General features: G+C 39.9%; 2 non-coding genes across 2 annotated transcripts; both read right to left on the reverse strand.

Moving 5' to 3' along the window:
• Positions 1 to 6,640: 6,640 nt before the first annotated feature.
• TRNAS-AGA lies at positions 6,641 to 6,722 on the reverse strand. Its single transcript has one exon. It is a non-coding gene; the product is annotated as a tRNA-Ser (tRNA).
• A 6,665-nt stretch (positions 6,723 to 13,387) lies between these two features.
• TRNAS-AGA lies at positions 13,388 to 13,469 on the reverse strand. Its single transcript has one exon. It is a non-coding gene; the product is annotated as a tRNA-Ser (tRNA).
• Between the last annotated feature and the right edge of the window lie 363 nt (positions 13,470 to 13,832).

Below are 13,832 nucleotides of genomic sequence, written 5' to 3' on the forward strand. Positions count from 1 at the left end.
TTTGACCCACAAGATTGGTGGTTCAAGCTCACCAGCCACTCCTCAGAAGCCCTATACAGTGTCGCTATGTGTTGGAACTGATTCGACAGCACTTAACAACAACACCAACAACATATATATGTATATATAAGCTTCACTAGTTTTGCTTCTCTAGGGAATCCAGCCTAAGACAAATTATTATAAACTTGGTGACTTAAAACAGCACAAATTGGATAAACAAACTTTGGTACATACATACAATGGAATATCATGCTACCTTGAAGAATAACAAGGAAGCTGCAAGCCACCGTATAACCTTGAGGACATTATGCCAAATGAAATTAGTAAATCACAAAAGGACAAATATTGAATAAGACCATTATTGTAAACTAAAAGGGGAAAAAAATCTTTTTTCTTTGTTGGTTACTGGTGGGGTTGGGGAGAGGGGAGCTAGAGGAAGGTGGAGGGAGGCAAACTTTTAGGTATTTTGAATACCTAAAAGGGGTTCTAGAACTTGCCCAGTGAAATTGTCCTCTTGCAGATCCTTTGAAGTGCATAGGACCTTCAGTGGAATCCTGAGCCCCATCCAGAACCTTCTGAGGTAGGACATTCCCAGTAGAAAGGATAAGCAGACCAGTCTGGAACAGCTAGAGTGACAAAAGATACATCGTCAAAGAAAGATCATCAGGAAAACCCCAAAACAAAAATGGCAGTATGACTGGCTACTACAAGAATAAGCAAGTTGTTCCCCAGGAAGCCATCAAGGCAAGCAATCAAGTTCCTTCAGGACAAATCCGCCTCCAAGACGGAAACTCAAAGGGGAGACATGAGCAGGAATATAAACTTGCTGATGACAACATTGGTATATTGGTGAGTGGAAGAGGGAGAAAAGGCAGAAATGAAGAAATGGACTGAGTTTAACCATATTCCATAGACTCCCATTGACCTGGAGATGAGAGAGAGAAGAGGAAGAGCTGTTTGGTCTGAAGTGTGTTGAGACCTGGGACACCTGAGCTCATGAACAAGGACATAGCCACAGAGGCCTAGAGCTGAGAGTGAAGCATCCAGCTGATATGAAGTGAGGGGAGACGCACAAGAACACCCAAATTTGCAGATAGTACCCATTTGACCTAGCCTCGATGGCTTGATAATCAGAACTTGACTAGAGGAAGATTTTAAAAAAAGAACAAAACAATTTTTGATAAAGGAAATGAGGGTAAATTGCTACAATTTGATGAACTTGACCTATACTCATGGAGGTAGTGACTCTAAATACCAAAAGAGAGGGAAAGAGTATTCACATCAAGTATCAATGCTATCCCCTCTGTACACAGGGTAGATAGGAATGGGCAACTTAGATATTGGATACCTAAAATGAGGGTGAGATGGAGGCATGAAGTGACTGGCTTACAAGGTTTCAAGAGGGAGTTTAGATTAAGAGTGTGTGGGGGAAGAAAAAGTCGCCACTGAAAAGGTTTCATCTTGTCTAGATGGGTCTGGTTAAAAGAGATGGGGATAAGATTCTTATGATTCAATATTGAGTAATAGCTGTCATGACTAATAGCGACTGTCACAATTGTAAAGTAGAAGTTTTGCAACAAAAATGGGGGAGTAGTTTATTTTATAGTCCAGAAACAAAGGATACTAGGACCATCAAGGGAGCACAGTGGAACACAGGACCTTATCCAGAGAAGCAACAAGACCAGAGATTGAGGCAGAGATGGGGACATGGAGAAAGGGAGCAGCAGAGGACTCTAGATTCATGGCAAGAAAGGGACTAAGAGCTGGTGGCCAGGAGGCAGACTTGCAGAAGGTGCCCCTTGGTGGTATAAATTATTATATATACCGGAGTGTTTAAAAAAAAAAAAAAAAAGAGCTAAAGTGAATAGAAAGAAATACTGTTAACTGTTGGTATGAGGAGGGGATTATAATCACTGTAATGAAACAAGGTATATGATTTGATGATCTGCCCTGTAAACTTTCACTCAATCCACAATAAAAACCTTGAAAACAAACAAACAAAACCAAAAATGTATTCCCTCACAGTTCTGGAAGTCAGAAGTCCAACATTAAGATACTAGGAAGGTTAGTTCCTTCTGGGGTCTCTAAGGAAGAGTCTGCTTCATGCCTCTCCTGGCTTCTTGGCTTGTAGCTGGCTCATTCATTCTGTGTCCTCACATGACCTTCCTTGTGTGTGCCTCCACATCTCCCCACCCTAATTCAGCAGGACCTCATCTTACCTTGATTACAACTGAAAACACACTATTTCCAAAGAAAGACACTTTCACAAGTACTGAGGGTTAGGACTTTGACATATCTTTTGAGGAACACATTCAATAATCTTTTTTTTTTTTTTGCCTACCCAGAATTGAAACAGAGTGGGAGAGCTTTAACTACAAAAGTGAGTTTGAGGACCTCAGATATGTAAGGAACTCTCTTGTTTGTACCTGAAAAGCTGTTTGAATCTACTTGATGCTTTGGAGAAGCACTTCATTTCCCAGAATTTGATGCTATAGTTGCTGAAATTCCTGATGAAAAAGAACTTGGTCTTATTAAATGCCTGACTAAGCCTGGAAACAATCCTACTAATATAGCTAAATTTAAGCTGTCATTCACATGTTCTTGCTTGTTGGGAGAGACAGAAAATGTCTTCAAGCTGGAAAAACATGGAAAACCTGTTCTTCTGGGCCTGTGTGCTTCCTTCACTGAAGAAGACTGAGAGGACCGCGTTTTGTTCTGAGGGATGGAATTTTTCTCCTGCTCTCACCTTGCATCACACTCTGACTGGGTTTAGGACAAGTTTAGAGTCATCAAAGATTTTCCTGATGTAGTATTCAATGCTGAAAATGAACACACATAACTTCAAGGTTTCTGATTACCACAAATTTCTTTCAGCCTGTTTTCTGTTCCACTATCATTTTCAGGTCTGAAAGGAAAACAGCCATCATCAATTCCAAACTCCCTTTTGACACTTCTGAGAATACCTGTGAATGGTGTGTCAACGGGGACTACTAGAGAGCAGGGAAGTTCTGGGCAGAGGAGATTCTAAACTCTTGGTGTGGAATCCTTTGAATTCCACCTTCTTCCTTTCACTCTTAATCTACTATGGATGACTTCTTTCAACCAGGAGGTAAGATCCTTTGATACAGAAATTCTCTGATGCCAGACCTATTAACCACACACAAAAAATGTCTTTCAATATTATATTACCTTCACTAACTGAGAGTGGGATACTGCTTATTATACCTTGAAAGACTTCAATAGAACCTGTGCACTTGTAATTGTGGACCAGAAGTTAAGGTAACTGATTTGAAATCTCTTGGGAGTTCTCTACTCAGGTTTGAATGCTACCCTCTACAATATTGGAAGACAAAGTTTACCCAAGCAAACCCAGACTAGTTCTGGCTGTAATCTTTGCATCTACAGTTTTCATGTTCCTCATAGCTTTGAACCGCAAGGTCGGTAGTTCAAACCCACCAGCCACTCCTCAAAAACCCTATACAGAGTCACTATGAGTTGGAATTGACTTGACAACTTTTAACAATGATACCCTTTGTAAAGCAACTTTCGCCTGCCATCTAGGAAATGTTTGTGTCTAAAACATTGAAGAATGAATCTTACACTTGAGAATGATGAAGTATATGAGCATCACTTAACATTAAGCATGATTGAGGAAGGCAAATTTCTTCCTCAGTTATTAAGTATGAGCCAACTTGGATTCATTCCAAGGTATCAAAGTCAAACTCCATCCTTTTCTGGTGGGTTGTGATTCTTTCATTATTACTATCTATTCTAGGGATCTCAGTATTAATAACAGTGAAACTATTTGATGTACACAAACAAAACAAAAAGTATATCTTAATTTAAATGTCCTGAGAGCATATTCTGAAAGTTAGCCTCCTGCTGGCAGTCACACAGCTTTACTCAGTCCGTGTCTGAGTAACACTGTCTTGATTGCTACAGCTTTATAACAGCTTGTTGTTGTTTCCCCCCAAAAGCTTGGGTTTTTAATTCATTACCATCAATCATACATTCACAAACACGTTGCTAGGACCTTCAGATCTTATTGAAAGTACCAGTGTTGGCATTCCTCACATGCTCCTAGAATATGATGATGATATAGTCTAGCAAGCCTGTGATCACTTGGTCATCCTCTTCCACACATTTGATCTGTAGTCAATTTGGAGTTGCCAAGGTTAGCAGATGCAGTTAAACATAACACGCATAAACTCCAAACTGGGCCATGTTGGTTTGGCCATCATCCCAGGGGGTTTGATGTCTAGAATGGTGTACGACTTGAACACATGCATAGGCTTGCAGGTTATTTTTTTAAAACAACATTTTGTTATTTTTTTAAATAACATTTTGTTGTGTTTTTAGTGAAGATTTACACAACAGTTTAGGTTCCCATTCAATAATTTCTACACAAATTGTCTGGTGACATTGGTTACCTTCTTCACAATATATAAGCATTTGTCATTATTTCCATTCTGGTTGTTATATTTTCATTAATCTAGTTTCTCTGCCCCTTACAGGTTCATCTTTGTTTTAAAGTAATCGTCGGCAGTTTGATCATATGCAGGTGATTTTTTAAAAAAGCATAGCTCTTATAGGTGATCTTCATTATTTTGAACCAATCTGTTATTTAGCTACAAGGTGTCCTCAGGGGTTACTTTTGGGGGTCCTCCAGTCTCAACCAGTCCATTAGGTCTTTCTTTCTTTTTGGCTTTAGTAGTTTGAAGTTTGGTTCTACATTTTCTCCCAGTTTATCAGGGTCCATCTAATTAGGCCCTGTGATCTCAGGGTAGATGAGGCTATAGTTGATGTAGACTTGTTTACCCTGTAAACCACTTTCTTCTTTGAGTCTTTGGTTTCCTTCTTTTCTCTTTTCCCAATAATTGTACCTTAGATGCTGGCTGGCAAGCTTTTTTTAAAACCCCAAATACTACTCACTACTACTCAGTTGACTGAGATGCCCCATGAGACTATCTAAGGTCCTGCATAAGCCTTTTTTATTTTCTTGGCATACTGTCCCAGCTCCTCTTTCTGCATGCAAATAGAAGGCTGATGTCCAAAAACCATATTCTTATTTACTCTCAGTGAGTATAAAAAATTCTGTGTCATTCCAACGTAGATTCTCCCTTTGGCCTTAAAGGAGGACAGTTTAGAATTGTGTTGAAACATTTTATGACCAAAACAATACAGAGGGGATCCGGTGAGAGCTGCTCTGGAGATCGACTGACAGAGGAAGGGCAGGCCCCCCTCACCCCACAGCTCAGCAGTGGCCATGGTGGAGCTGGAGCCAGAGGGCTGCGGAATGTGACGCATTTTCAGGCGCCGCTCTGCTTAGCTTACTGACTCCAGTGATTTTTTTGTAGCTTTCATGTAAAAGGAAGAAGGAATCTAGTATTTGATTAAATGAACAGTGATAATGTGATTGTCAGGAATTCTAAAATGCACGATGAAATACAAAACGAGAAATATCTTATCTCTCAATTGAGGTTACGCTGGTACCCTGGGTGATGGGCAAGGATATAACCAGTTGCCATCCAGCCGATTACAACTCACCTGTATTTGTTGTTGCCAAGTGCCAACTAGTCGGTTCTGACCGAGGAGCGGCTCGTGGGTTTGGACTGCCGACCTTGCGGCTAGCAGTCTAATGCTTATCCTCCACCAGGACTCCACTATTAATCAGGAAGTACAGAAATGAGTGGTCAAATGTTAGATGCCATCCAGTCGGTGCCGATTCATAGCGACCGTATTATGCACAGTAGAACAAAGCACATCCCGATCCTGGGCCAACCTCACTATTGTTGTCCCGCTTGAGCCCATTGATGCTGCCACTTGGCCAATCCATCTCGCTGCGGGTTTTCCTCTTTTTCTCTGACCCTCCACCTTACCAAACATGATACCCTTCTCCAGTGGTGCTAATGGCTAAACGCTGAACTGCTTACCTGAAGGTTTGTAGTTGCGCGCATCCTGAGGTGCCTCAGGAGACAAGCTTGGCGGAACGGAACTTATCTTGAGTCCGAATTGCAGATGATTTTTGTTTGTTTTCTTCTTTTTTCTGTTTCTCGCTTTAGTTTTAAAAGTCACAGATACGGCTTCGAAATCGGACGACCAGAGCAGTTAAACCATTCACTAATCTCTCTCCTAATTGATCGAAGATTGCGATTTCTAAATAGAGAGCAGTTTGGTGGGGGAAGAAAACACTATTAAAGACTTGCCCTTGAATTTGGCAAGGGAAATGAGCGGTGTTAGGGAGAACTGTACCGACACCCGCTGACGAGAAAAGGGTTGTTGTTAAGTGTCATCGAGTCGGTTCTGACCCATAGTGACCTAGTACAGGATTTCCGAGGAGGGTTTTACTTATTAAGATCACTGTAGTTTTCATAAGTGCTTGTAGTGTGGTGCTGTAGGATCAGCACTGAACTGAGAACCACAAGGTCGGCAATTCAAACCCACCAGCCGCTCCTTGGAACCCTTATATAGGGTCGCTAGGAGTCGGAACCGGCTCGACGGAACTTACCAATTTTAATAAAAGCCGCGAAGCAATAACTTCTTCGACCTAGGTGAAAATCCGGGAGCTAAGGCTTGGTTTTACTACTTTTTATCTCGGTTAGACAACTCCGGATTTCCTGGAGTTTCAGGAAAAGAAGCCCGTAGTCGGCAGGATTCGAACCTGCGCGGGGAAACCCCAATGGATTTCTAGTCCATCGCCTTAACCACTCGGCCACGACTACTTGCACACCTGCTTTAACCACTTGGTCATGACTACTTGCACACCTGCTTTTCAAGTTACAATCTTAAGTGTTACAAACTAGGATAAGAAATTGATTTTGTGTATAAGAAAGTCGACCTTGCAGGTGAACTCATGCCAAAAGTTCAGGTAAAATGAGGGCTTGGAAACAGAGCACCCTAGGACCATCGAGGAAGAAGAGCACAAGCGGAATGCAGGACCCTACCTACAGAAGCAGACACACCAGAGATGGAGGCAGAGATGGAGACATGGTGAGAGGGAGCAGCTGAGGACTCTAGATTCAGGGGAAGAGAGGGATGGAGAGCTGGCAGCCAGGAGGCAGACTTGCAGAATGAACCATTTGGTGGTTTAAATTATTATATATGTCTGAGTGTTAAAATAAAAACTTTTTTTTTAAAAGAGCTAAAATGAATAGATAGAAATACTGTTAACTACTGGTACATGGAGGAGATTATAATCATTGTAATGAAACAAGATGTATGATTTGTTGAATGTAAAACTGATGACCTGTCCTGTAAACTTTCACTCAATTCACAATAAAAGCATTAAAATTAAATAATAAAATGAGGGCTTGGTTTTAAACTACAGCAACCAAAACCAGCTTTGGCAACCAACTGGAATCAGTCTCACTGGATGCATATCAACATTTCCAACAAATTTCAATTCAGTTAACATTGTGAGAGTGCCTACGGACTCCAGGGACCAAGCTTGGGTGTTTTTGTAGGTAGGATAAGCACTGGACTGTGAACCACAAGTAGTTCAACGGTTCCAGCCCACCAGTCACTCCTTGGAAGAAAGATGATGCTTTCTACTCCCGCAAAGATTTACAGCCTCGGAAACCCTATACAGTGTCACTATGAGTCAGAATTGACTCAATGGCCCTTAACAATATATGGTTTCCATAACTGTAATCAAATTTTGCTTACTCTGAGGTAGGGTCCTTAACCTCCAATTCCCATTGATTTGAACAACCTGCCATCCAATAGTTCTTGACATTCATGTGTTGTAAGGTGCTGTCAAATCGATTCTGACTCATAGTGACCGTATGCACAACAGAATGAGAAACACTGCTCTGTCCTACACCAGTCTCACAATCATTGTTAAGCTTGAGCCTATTGCTGCTGCCACTGTGCCAATCCATCTCTTTAGGTGTTTTCCTCTTTTTTGCTCACCCTCCATATTACCAAACATGATGTCCTTCTTCAGGGACTGGTCCCTCCTGATAATATGTCTGAAGTATGAGAGCAGAAGTCTCACCATCTTGGTGCATTCTGATTGTACTTCTTCCAACACTGATTTGCTTTGCTAGAAAAATTTGTATTCTTCCCCAACACCATAATTCAAACACATCACATTCGATGGTTTTCCTTATTCATTGTTCAACTTTCACATGCATATGAAGCAATTGAAAATACCATGGCTCAGCTAAGGTGCACCTTAGTCCTCAAACTGACATCTTTGCTCTAGAATACTTTTTAAAGGACTTCCAAGAAGCATTCTGGTTGTACTTTACTTTGTCTTCTTGAGCTGCCCTTTGAAAATTTCTGTTCAGCTCTTTTATCTCATCATTTCTTCCAGCCACTTTAGCTTCTCTATGTTCAAGAACAAGTTTTAGAGTCTCCCCTGATATCCATTTGGTTTTTTTCTTTCTTTCCTGTCTTTTTAATGACCTTTTGCTTTCTTCCTCTATGACATTCTTGATGTCATCCCACAACTCGTCTGGTTTTCAGTCATTAGTGTCTAATGCATCAAATCTGTCTTGAGATGGTTTCTAAATTCAGCTTGGACTCAAGGTCATATTTTGGCTCTGGTGGATTTTTTTTTTTTAATTAAATTTTTTTCTCTCTCTATCTCTTTCAAAGATCTATCTATGTTTGCGTATGCTCCCACTTGTGGACTTGTTTTTGTTTTCTTCAGCTTCAGCTTGAACTTGCATAGAAACAATTGATAGAAAGCAAACTGTTCCACAGTTGGCCCTTAACTTTGGGCTGATATTGAGCTTTTCCAATGTCTGTTCCCACAGTTGTAGTAAATTTGATTTTGTATGTTCCATTTGGTGAGATCCACATGCATAGTTACTATTTGTGTTGTTGAAAAAGGTATTTGCAATAAATAAGTCGGTGGTCTTTCAAAATTTTATCATGTGATCTCCTGCATCGTTTCCACCACCAAGGCCATATATTCCAACTACTGATCTTTCCTCTTTGTTTCCAACTTTCTCATCCCAATCATCAGTGATTATCAATGCATCTTGATTGATTGTTTGATCAATATCAGTCTGAAGAAGTTGGTATGATTCTTAAATTTCATCATCTTTGGCTTTAGTGGTTGGTGAATAAATCCGAATCATAGTGATATTAACAGTTCTTCCTTGTAGGGCTATGCATATTATCCAATTACAGAGAGCATTGCACTTCAAGATAGATTTTGAAATGTTCTTTTTGATAATGAATATGATACCATTCCGCTTCAATTAGTTATTCCAGTCATGGTAACCATGATTGTCTCATCCAGTACCAATCTATTACAGCTCACTAATGCCTTGGATATCTATCATTATTTATTCCATTTCATTTTAGAAAACTTCCAGTTTTCCTAGCTTTAATATTTCATACATTCCATGTTCTAATTTTTAGTGATGTTTTCCATTGCTCTTTTTTTCTTCTCATTTTGAGTTGTTCCCATCAACAAATGAAAGTCCTTAAAGCTTTACTCCATCTACCTCCTTAAAGTCAACTCTACTTTGATGGGGCAGCTCTTCCCCAGTCTTATTTTGAGTGCCTTCCAACATGACAGATTAATTTTCTGGCATTATATCTGACAATGTTCTGCTGCTGTTCATAAGTTTTGGGTGGCTAACCATGCAGAAGTGGTCAAACTCTCCTTCTTCCTGCTCTGTCTTTGTCTAGAAGTTCCACTGAAACATGCCCACCATGGCTGACCCTGATAGTGTTTAAAATACTGGTGGCATAGATTCCAGCATCATAGCAACACACAGCCACCAAAATATGACACACTAACAGACAAATGGTGACTTGATCCCTCAGGTTCTATATATTATTCTGTATTTTTTCTTTCTGTTCCTCAGTCTGTATCATTTCAATGGTCTTATCTTTGTGCCCATTCCAAAGAGAGGTGACCCAACGGAATGCAGAAATCATCAGACAGTAGCTTTGAGATCCCATGCGAGTAAAGTTTTACTAAAGGTAAAACAGAAACGGCTACAAGCATACATTGACAGAGAAATTCCAGAGGTTCAAGCTGGGTTCAGAAGAGGCTGTAGAACGAGAGATATCATTGCTGATGTCCGAGGGATCTTGGCTAAAAGCAGAGAATATCAGAAAGATGTTTACCTGTGCTTTATTGACTATACAAAGACTTTCGATTGTGTGGATCATGACAAGCTATGGAACAACATTGTGAAGTATGAGTATTCTGGAACACTTAATTGTGCTCATGAGGAATCTGAACCTGGACCAAGAGGCAGTTGTTCAAACAGAACATGGGAACACTGAATGGTTTAAAATTAAGAAAGTTGTGTGACAAGATTGTATTCTTTCACCATATTTATTCAACCTGTATGCTGAGCAAATAATTCTAGAAGCTGGTTTATATGAAGAAAAACATGGCATCAAGATTGGAGGAAGACTTATTAACAACTTGCAATATGCAGATGATACAACCTTGCTTGCTGAAAGTGAAGAGGACTTAAAGTATTTACTGATGAAGATTAAAGAGCAAAGCCTTCAGTATGGATTGCATCTCAAAGTAAAGAAAATAAAAATCCTCACCACTGGGCCAATAAACAGCATTCGTATCAATGTGGAAAAGATTGAAGTTGTCAAGGATTTCAATCTTTTTGGTTCAATTATCAACACTTGTGGAAACAGCTGTCAAGAAATCAAACGATCTATTACATTAGGCAAATCAGCTACACAAGACCTTTTTAAAGTGTTGAAGAGCAAAGATGTCAGCTTGAAGATTAAGGTGCGCCTGACCCAAGCCATGGTATTTTCAATAACCTCATATGTATGCGAAAGTTGGACAATGAATAAGGAAGGCTGTAGAAGAATTGATGCTTTTGAGTAATGGTGTTGGAGGAGACTGTTGAAAGTGCCATGGTCTGCCAAAAGAACCAATAGATCTGTTTTGAAAAAAGTGCAGCCAGAGTGCTCCTTGGAGGTCAGGATGGTCAAACTTCATCTCTCATACTTGGGACATATTGTCAGGAGGGACCAGTCAGTCGCTGGAGAAGGATATCATGTTTGGTAAGGTGGAGGGTCAGAGAAAAAAAGGAAGACCCCAGCGAGTTGAATTGGCCAAATGGCAGCATCAATGGGCTCTATTGTGGCAACAGTGGTAATGTTGGCCTAGGATAGGGCAGTGTTTTGTTCTGCTGTGCGTAGGGTCACTATGAGTCAGTACCCACTGGATGGCATCTAACAACAACAATAATCTTCAGCTCCTGGTGTAGGGCTGTAAAATAAGCACTGAATTGCTAACCACAAGGTTGGCAGTTTGAACCCACTAGTTGCTCCTTGGAAACCCAAACAGAGTCACTTGTGAGTTGGAACCAACACAACAGCACTTAACAACAACAACAAATCTTCAAGCTCACTGTTTCTTTCTTCTGCTAGTTAAAAATCTGCCATTGAGCCCCTTTTAGTGAAATTTGCATTTCAGTTGCTGTATTTTTAAGCACCAGAGTTTCTGCTTGACTCCTTTAAAATGTTTCTGTTTCTTTAATTATATTCTCATTTTGTCCATGTATTATTTTTCTGATTTCCTTTAGATTTTTAACCTGTTTTCCATTAGCTCTTTTAGTACACTTAAGATAATTGTTTCATAGTTTTTTGCAGAGCATGTCAAATGTCTGTACTATCTCAGGTATAGTTTCTGTCACTTTATTTTGTTCCTTTGAATGAGCATCTTTTCCTCTTTCTCTATATGCCTTAATACTTTTTGTTGAAAATGAGACATTTGGATATTACAGTATAGTAACTCTGGAAATCAATTTCTCCACTTTCCTCAGGATTTGATGCTTTTGTTTCATTTTGGTTTTGAAGGTCAACTGGTTTAGTGTACTTGTTTAGTAACTTTTACAAACTATTTTTACAAAGTCTGAATTACTTGATAAGTGTTGACACTGAAGTCTATTTCTTAGGCTTGTATTGCTGTGTTCTTACAGAGATTTCCTTGATGCCAAGAGTTACAAACAAAATCAAGCATACAAAAGAAAAATAATAGAGTAAAAAGAGCAACCTCTCTGTCAGTCTTTGAGATTGATTCAGAATTTGGGTACTTCTTTAATACTTTGCCAGGCTTACACTAAGCCTAGAAAATCACCCTGAAATGAAAATTTAGTACTTTTTTTTCCCTGAGCATTTGTCTTGCTCTGGACATATGTATTGCTTTCTAGATTCCATTTTTACATGAGTGGTTTTTAATGTTCCAGTTCCACAAAGAAAATCTCTCTGGCTTTTCCTCCTTGATCTTGGGCCTTGTATTGTACACCTCTATTGCACTTTTTTTTTTTTCTTTTGCTCAGGCAAGTACAGTGTTGGCCTTACAACATTGCAGGTAATGCTTGCCTGTCATCTAGCATGAGTTTTGAGATTGTTGAAACAGAGACAAGAGATTTGCTTCAGTCCTTGAGGGAGCCACTCAATAATTAGAACAACCACAATAATTTGTGAATAAGGTCTACTTGGCTTTCTCTAAAGACAGGGACCAGGATCCCAAGCTGAAAACACTGACTACTGCTTCAAATTAGTTCCCAAGCTGAGAAGGAGATATGGCACTGTGGGATAAGGTACTGGACCGAAAAGTCAGTAGTTCAAATTCTCCAGCAGCTCTTTGGAAACCCTAGACATGGTGCTACAAGTCAGAACTGACTTGATGACAGTTAATAACAACTTAGCAACAACAACAAAAAGTCTGTAAACTTTCCTATTGTTTTTGAAGTCTTTTTTTTTTTTTTTTCTCATTCAGCATTTGTTTGGTGGCTAGGAACCTTTGATTATTTACCAAAATTCGAACAAGTTTGGTTCTGGTACTTTGTCAGAGTCAAAGAATTCAATGTCATCCCATCTGAAATTTGAGTCCTGGTATCCCAGACAACAATCAAAGATATACACCACTATACCACAGAGAAAGTACCAGGAAAAAGAAACATTTTCTCTCCACCATATCCTGGATTCCAGGACGAGCTAAACCAATGGGGCAACATTGATTTGTTTGGTAGTGCTTTAGTTCTCACACTCAATTCAAAAAGGGTATCAATCCCTAGAGCAGACAGTGAGTCATGAACTTCATAGGGTTTTCCTTGCTAAATGTGGCATGTTTGTCTCAGTGTTCTCTCAGAAAGGATGCGATTCTGTGGGGACGAAAATCCGAGACGCAGTTTTCGAGTGGAGGGTTTTCGAGTGGAGGGAATACCTATGCATGCTAGCACTTTTAAAGACAAGTTTAAAAAAACAAACAAACAAAAAAAACACTTTTTTTCTGGCAATACGCTGAAGCTCATTAGCAAAACTAGGAGCAAGACAAGCTTGATCAAGATACCTTCGTAGTTGGTTTTTTTCTGAGTAGTCCACTTCAGATTGTTAGATCAATTGAAAAAGTAAATAAATTCTTGTAAAAACAACTCGTAGTCGGCAGGATTCGAACCTGCGCGGGGAGACCCCAATGGATTTCTAGTCCATCGCCTTAACCACTCGGCCACGACTACTGCTGCACAGCTGTTTGCTTTCTAATGTATTGGTGAAAATCACATGGTATGAATCAGATTAAAAAGTGTACAAAAAATGTTCTCCGTAAAATTGATGGGAATCCTGAGATTAAAAGAAAATTCAAAGCCGTGAGAGTCCAACCTCCGGACATCCCAGAGAATCAAAAACCCTGAAAGCCTTCACCTCAGAGCATCAGTAATTCCAACAAACTTTAGGCCAGTTCATCTAAAGCCCAGCGAGAGCTTCGTGGGAACCTCTGTCTGCACTCACTACAAGTGGTACCAAACCAAGAGGGAGTCGGGTCCGAATCCTCTTGTAGTCCTGAATATCTGGGAACCCAAGGCTCCTTAGTGCATAAACGA

The sequence above is a fragment of the Chrysochloris asiatica genome, unplaced genomic scaffold (genome assembly GCF_000296735.1).
Source record: "Chrysochloris asiatica unplaced genomic scaffold, ChrAsi1.0 scaffold00213, whole genome shotgun sequence".
Lineage (NCBI taxonomy): Eukaryota > Metazoa > Chordata > Mammalia > Afrosoricida > Chrysochloridae > Chrysochloris > Chrysochloris asiatica.